The 6,859-nt window shown below is 39.1% G+C and overlaps 1 long non-coding RNA gene across 1 annotated transcript; it reads left to right on the top strand.

Moving 5' to 3' along the window:
* Positions 1-795: 795 nt before the first annotated feature.
* On the top strand, positions 796-5,521 carry LOC127469261 (uncharacterized). Its single transcript, XR_007903911.1, has 3 exons — positions 796-1,075; positions 2,817-3,006; positions 5,399-5,521. It is a non-coding gene; the product is annotated as an uncharacterized LOC127469261 (long non-coding RNA).
* The last annotated feature ends 1,338 nt before the right edge of the window (positions 5,522-6,859 follow it).

Genomic DNA, 6,859 nt, shown 5'->3' with positions numbered 1-6,859 from the left:
GAAAAGGAAAAAAACCCAAAAACTGTGAAACTGAACGTGCTAAGAAAGGCGGTTTAATATTTACATAGAGAGGAAAAAAACCTATAAACACTATACACACAGAGAAGAACTAACCATAAACTTCCCCATGAGAACGCTCTCCTCTTCTGAAGAAACAGCCCGACTATCCCGTGCAGCTACTCGGAAGAGAAGAGAGAGACTTTGCTTCCTTCTCATCTCTTTTATATCTGAGCTGACGTAATATGGTATGGAATACCTTATTGGCACAATATGAATCAGGTGATCTATCTGGTTCCTTTTCCCTCCCAGGGAGGCTAACAAAGCCATTACAGTAATAAATATAAGTATTATCCCCACTTTGAGTCTTGTTTTGCCCGTGAAGGTAATCAGTCACTGACCTCTCCCAGCTTTTATCTCTACTCATGAATTCTTAGCTGTTTTTTTTTCTCTCTCCTCTGTCCAGTTGCAGAGGGGAGGGTGAGAGAGGGCTTTAGTGGGTACCTGGTATCTGGCCATGGTCAACCCACTACAAGTTTGACTACCAATTGTACACAGAATCTGAAATGCCTAAGGATAGTGACATTAAAAGCAATTTTGCATTGCAAAAAGGATCTTACTGGAAAATGGAAACATAATACTCATTGATGTTTAATGGTCTTTAATGTTCAGTGTACAGACACCACTAATGTGGTGCAGATGCCTAAGAGGGGCTGTGTGACCGGCACCTGAGTAGCTGCGGCACTGCCTGCGGTGGAATGGTTTGCCTGGCTTTCTACTCTGTACTGTCACAGAGACAGGATCTGACACCTCCTCGGTCCTTTCTGTGACATTCCACTCACTGAGGTTGGACTGAAGCATATTTAAACTGTTTTGAAACTACCTGTGCTAGCTTGTACAGTAGCTCCCTGCAGTCTTGCCTCACAACCTCCTCACTGTCCCCCAAGTGCACAGATGTCTTAGGGTGAAGATGGCTGTGTACCTATCAGCTATTGGGATTTTTTTTGTCTGTTGCTTGTAGTGTGCTATAACACTTCTCTCTTCTGGGTAAATGATGAAAACTCTTCTGCAAAACAAGGTAGTGAATGCTTGGTAGGAATATTTTGTGGAGTAAATAGTTGCACTGAATTTCTAAGATTTGTAAGGATATTCAGAGTGCAGGCTAGACACCTGAATGCTCCTTGAATATTGAGTATCATGAAGCTACAAATTAGGATAGCCTGTGGTTTTCATATGAAGAAGAAAAATTAAAATGAGTTCTTCTTAAAATTTTTATCCAACTTTAGTTACAAGAGTGGTAAACTAGAAACAGACTAAGCTAAATGGAAAAACTGTATCCCCTCATGCGAACATAATGTCTGAGCCCCAGTGCACATGACTGTAACACCAATGCTTTAATTTGGGGCTGTATTTTAAGTTTCACATCTTATATTTAGGTCAACATTTTCTCACTACATTGGACTCCCAGCTATTACCTAGAACTTTTTCAAAAATACACAGAGTACATGCAAAGGGGAAAAATAATGAGTCTGCTCCCAGATGCCTTTTATCAGCCTGTTTTTCCTGACACATTGGATGTGATGAACAGCCAGCTTCTCTAAGGGCAGGCTGAGAGCTCCCACACTTGATAATAATTTCACAACTCCTGGGCAAAGTCCTAACATTACTATACTCAATTCCCTGTTTATTTCCATAAAGCCAAGATTTCACCTTCAGAATATGTTATTTCAGTTCACTTGCAAAACAAAAGTTTTTTCTGATGAAACATGTACAAATTTAAGGCTCATTGTGAAGGAAAATCTGTATTTACAGATCTTATTGCTTCATTATGATTATAAAAGCTCAGAGTCCTTAAACACTGTTAATTTTCTCTGTCACAATCACAAAGAGAATTTACACTTGCTTATTTCAGACTAGGTTTTGAGAAGGCTTAAGGACCTTCTAGAAGGGCTGATTGCAGAAAATTACCTTGCATTGTATGAGCAGGAGTTGATTAAGTTTAAAATAAATAGAGTAATTTCAGGAGGGCAAAGTTTGAGAAATTGAAGGAAGTGGTTAGTAAAGTCAACTGGACTGAAGTGTGCAGGGATTTGAATGTGGAGTAGGCTTGAAATCTCCTTTAATCAAAATTACAAAACCTAGAAGGAATTTGCCAAACAAGCAGAGGGAGAAATTTGTAAGAAAAGATTCCCAAAGCTATTTGAGTCAACAACTACCTCTGAATGATGGTAGGAGTGAGAGCCCAGCAAACAAAAATTATTACAGGGACACATCAGCAAAGAAGTAGGTTCACACAGATCAGAAAACACAGCACACAGTAAAAAGCACAAAATATTAGGATGAAATAAGCCTTCTAAAGAAAATGTTAAAACATATTAAGAAAATTATTTAACCTTTAAGTGACAAGCTTGAAAAAAGTAATAGATGTGGGACAGATGGGACAGATGTTCAAGTTGTCTGAAAGTAACTCAAATACAAAAGTAGTCTTTTATCAAAAAAGAGAAGGAAAGTGGCCCCTGGGAATCAGGATTGGCAGCAGAAGGCATGACAAGAGAGGTGGAAACCAGATGGGAATAAGAATTTTTTCTGGAATTCTGAAATATCTCTGAAATAGAAAATCTTTGCATATCGTATGTAAGAAATAGCAAACATAGTATGTAGTATGAAGAAACGAGTAAAAGGGATTCTGCCACCAAACAACTCATATGGGTGCTTGCTGGGAATCCAGAGAGGAAGTCAAAAGATGGTCATTTCATCTGTCCATACTTGTCCAAAGCTGCTGACTGCTGAGATCTCGCTGACCACGTCTGCTTCTCTAGGTGTGGAGAGAGCAGAGCATGTGTTCATGAACTCTTTCAGATGGCCTAGTTGAGCAGCTGGAACATCAGCCTTGGAACCTTCAATCTCAGACACTGTCCCAGATCCTGTAGTATCAAGGACAAATCACCTGTGGAGCTGCTCTGTACTCCTGTTTGCAGCAGTAGCAGAGACCCCTGGTCCTGTAACTAGGTAAGGTGAGAGGGAGAGATGGAGTCTGTGCACTTACCAGCCCTAGATCAGCATTAGGGCTCTCAATGTAGGGCACTGGTTTCTGCACAGAGACAGAGTACAAGGGCCGAGTGATGCAGCCAAGGCTGAGGGAGAGGGTGCAATACAAAGACTAAACACACACCACAGGCAAGAACAAAGGATATGGCACTGGAGAGTCCTAGAGGATGGTCTTGGAGTTTCTTTTGCTCTCTCAACATACCCTGTGGTTTCTCTATGGAAAAGCAGCACCAGAGAGAAAAATACAGGAATTGAAATTTACCAGTTAAAAACCATTTTTTAGTCTCACTCAGTAGAAATTAAGAAAGTAGCTGTGCTGAATTTTAACTATGTTCATTTAGGGTGTAGCCTACCTAATCTTCTGAGCGTAAAATTATGGCACCACAGATGAATGTCTAGCTTCTCAGGCTAATGGCTTACTTAGTAGCCTGCCATAAACAAAACTTAAGGACAACTTAGTGCAGGAGAAAAGGATTTTGAAAGAAATAATAATGAAAAAGAGAAGTGAATGGAACAGAAGACAAAATTGAACAAAACCTTTCAAAGAGCAGTTCACACGAAACAAATCCTATATTTAAATATTGATAAGGCTACTGATTCTTGAAGGAAGTGAAAAGTAGTACCCATACAAGATCATAGAGTGAGATCCAGAATATGCACAGATAACATGATACCCAATTATTAAACTTGGAATTGAATTAAGTTTCAGCTGTCAGACTCTTAGCCTCTTATTCTGTGTTTGCATAGTGAAGTGATACTGTAGACATTTATGACCATTTATACAGTTGTATAGCTAAGAAGAAAATTGGTAGAAGCCATGATATTCATTAGGGGAACACAAAAAACTAACTACTAGAAGGTAGTACAGTTGTGTTTGAAATGCTATTTCTTGCCTCATTTTAGTACATCTATAAACTGGGCTTTGTGGTATAAACCCTTTCTCGAGGGTTATGAACTTGAACAGTTTTATTTGAAACCAGGCAAAGGAACAATACTCTTTTGGGGTAGTTTTCCAGAAAGAAAACCTCTGTGTCATTTAGGAAGTGTTGCATCTTCTGTTCCCCCCATCATCTGGCAGGATTTCTTCCTGGACAAGGCAGTTCTCCATAGTTTTCTTATGCCCCTTTTGCAAGTTTTCATTCCCAGGCACAGGCTCTTCCTGTCCCTCTCATTGGCACTTGTCACAGGATAGGGGAGGATGAGGCAGCCTGTAAGCATGAAGGAGAATATAGTCTTCCATCCAGGAAGAACTTTCTCATCCCATGAGTTTCTAAATTAGGCTACTCCTACAGTAGGTTTTTCCTCCTGGAAAACTGCAGGATTCTCCTAGTCAAAGTCCCGCAGGCAGAGACGTACCAGTCTATAATGGTTGGGAGAAACAATCATCAAAATTAATATCTGGTCCTCTGTTTCAACACGTCTTGAAAACACAAACTCAAAACCAGCATTTACCCAGCCAGCAAAACAAGCACGGAAACAACCTGTCCCAGTTCCTTCTGAGGACTGCCTCATCTGTTCAGTGGCAATTTACTAGAGAAAGAGCATCCTGCTTTCCAGTTCATCTCTGAAGACCCTCTGGCTGCAATGGTTAAAGCTCATCCTCTTGATATCTTAAATTTGAAATTGCTCAGATTAGAAAGAAGGACAGGTGATCAGAGAGGAGAGAGAGCGGAGGGCAGTAAGGCAAGGATTTGAATAAGCTCTCAGCCACAGGTCAAAGCTGTGACCAGCTCTTGCAGCCTGTTCTCTATTCTTGTAAACAGGAGGAAGGTCCACACCAGAGGCCCCATTTACAAGTTTGTTAGAAACGCCAGAATATCTTGAGCTGATTCTCTGTGCAAAGAACCCGTGGTGTGCTGGGGCCACATTACTGACCAGTGCTCTTGAGGTGCGGTGAAGCATCTCAGAGGGATGCTAAATAAAGAGCTGTGGTCTATAGCTGCTGATCCATCCTCTCAGGACTGGGTATCTTGCATACCTCAGCTGGTTTCCTTGCAAGACCATCTCAAAATCTGGACATTAGATGCATCTGGGCACCAGTTACTATCTCCTCATGTTCCCAAGGGGTGGCAATATAACAGAACCAGATTCACTGATCTTCCTAATCCTTTTGTGAATTTAACACCCACAATAGAAGTTTCTCATGTGGAAAATGCTGGAACTAATTGCTTCTTCAAGTCCATTTTTTCTTTAATTTTCTCCTAAACACAACCAAACCTCAATTTTAGAAAGGCTTTTAGCAATTTTAAAACTGTATGTCTGGTGGTTAAATATTTTGCTGATAAATGTCCTATGCAATCTCTCTGTGACTGTGAAAGTGTGACTGTTGATGGTAGTGTTTTATTTGCTCTAGGTTGATGAAATTGTCTGGTATTCTTCATCTGATAGCCCATCTGCCATGTTTCCTTTGCCTTCTGCCTTCCTTATCTGTAAAAATTATGCTGTTTGTTTTTCTTCATCAAAAGAGACCAGGATACAACAGGTAAATGGTGGAAATTATTTGGGCATTGACAATATAATCATACATGTATTTGTCAACTAACATATTGTTTCAAAAAGGCATTTTTCAAAGTGCCTCAGTGATCTTTGCTTCCTACCTCACCCCAGCTGCTATAAGGGATTTCATTCCTTGTCAGAATCACAGGCTTGATTCAGGGAACGTGTGCAAAGGGATCAGTGAGGGAAATTCGCCTGAAGCTTTACAGATATACCAGCAAAAAAGAGAAAAATATGCATTCAAGATTGACAAAACTAGAGCAGGAGAGCCAGGAGTTATGTGACAGGAGATATGACAGATGTAACTATTATGGTAATGCTGCTTTGGTCTGCTACAAGAAAATTTAAAGATGTACATATTTTTATAACCCATTTGCTTTACCTCAAGTTTTTCAGATATGCCTTGATGTAGGGTAGGATGTTCTGCATAGTGATACTGAGAAATTTTGTTTGCCTGCAGCTTTCTGAAGCTGCTTGTAGATAATTTCTTAATCCATTACCGGGATGGATATTTGACATATTCACTTGCATTAATTAAGCAGATGTAGGAATAAACAGGTCATTTTTCAACAACCCTTCAGGACTTTTTGAAGAATCTGATTGAACAGTTTTGGATTTTTTTCCTTAGGATATAAAAAGAAATGAATGTTGCATAATTATTTACATATTTAGCTAGTTGTCCATTTAAAAGCATTTACTCACAACTGTTTTTTCTTATTATTTGTGCTGATCATAACATCAGTGGTAAAAAAAATGCCATTTTGAAGGGAGAAAGTCCATACTAAAGGCAAATACTTTTTTTGTTATAATGAAATTATTATTAATGTATTATTTAAGTTTTCTAATATTTTGCAAATGGTTTATCAAAGTTATTTTCTAACATCATTACAGAAACCCTATATTTCCTGAAAATGGTTTCTTTATTTAGAAATTAAACCTTCCTTTCTTGCATATTCTGAAAAGAGTTTTATTTTATTGAGCAGTATTTTCTAAACTGTACAATGCAAATGACTGTGACACTCCTGTGCTATAGTCTCAAAATCATGACAGTGTAGCATAGATCCGATGCTCATGTTAATATGGATTTGAATACAAATGTAGTTACGGTAGCAGGGCTAATTTATACTGAGATGTTCAGGGCTCCTCTGATAATGCCTTTGTTTATAGTGCTACTTACTTCCAGGAGAACTTCAGGAGGTACAAGTCTTTCTATACACCCTTCTTTCAGTTGCCCCCGAAGAAAACCTCCATCTTGCTTTTATCAGTAACATTTGCTATTTAAAAACTGTTTATCAAATTGTGCTGCAAAATACTCTTC

The sequence above is a fragment of the Manacus candei genome, unplaced genomic scaffold (assembly GCF_025592945.1).
Source record: "Manacus candei isolate 608988 ecotype Guabito, Panama unplaced genomic scaffold, ASM2559294v1 h1tg000017l, whole genome shotgun sequence".
Taxonomy (NCBI): domain Eukaryota; kingdom Metazoa; phylum Chordata; class Aves; order Passeriformes; family Pipridae; genus Manacus; species Manacus candei.
Note: the sequence above shows the minus strand (reverse complement) of the source record. Positions and strands in the feature narration are given on the sequence as shown.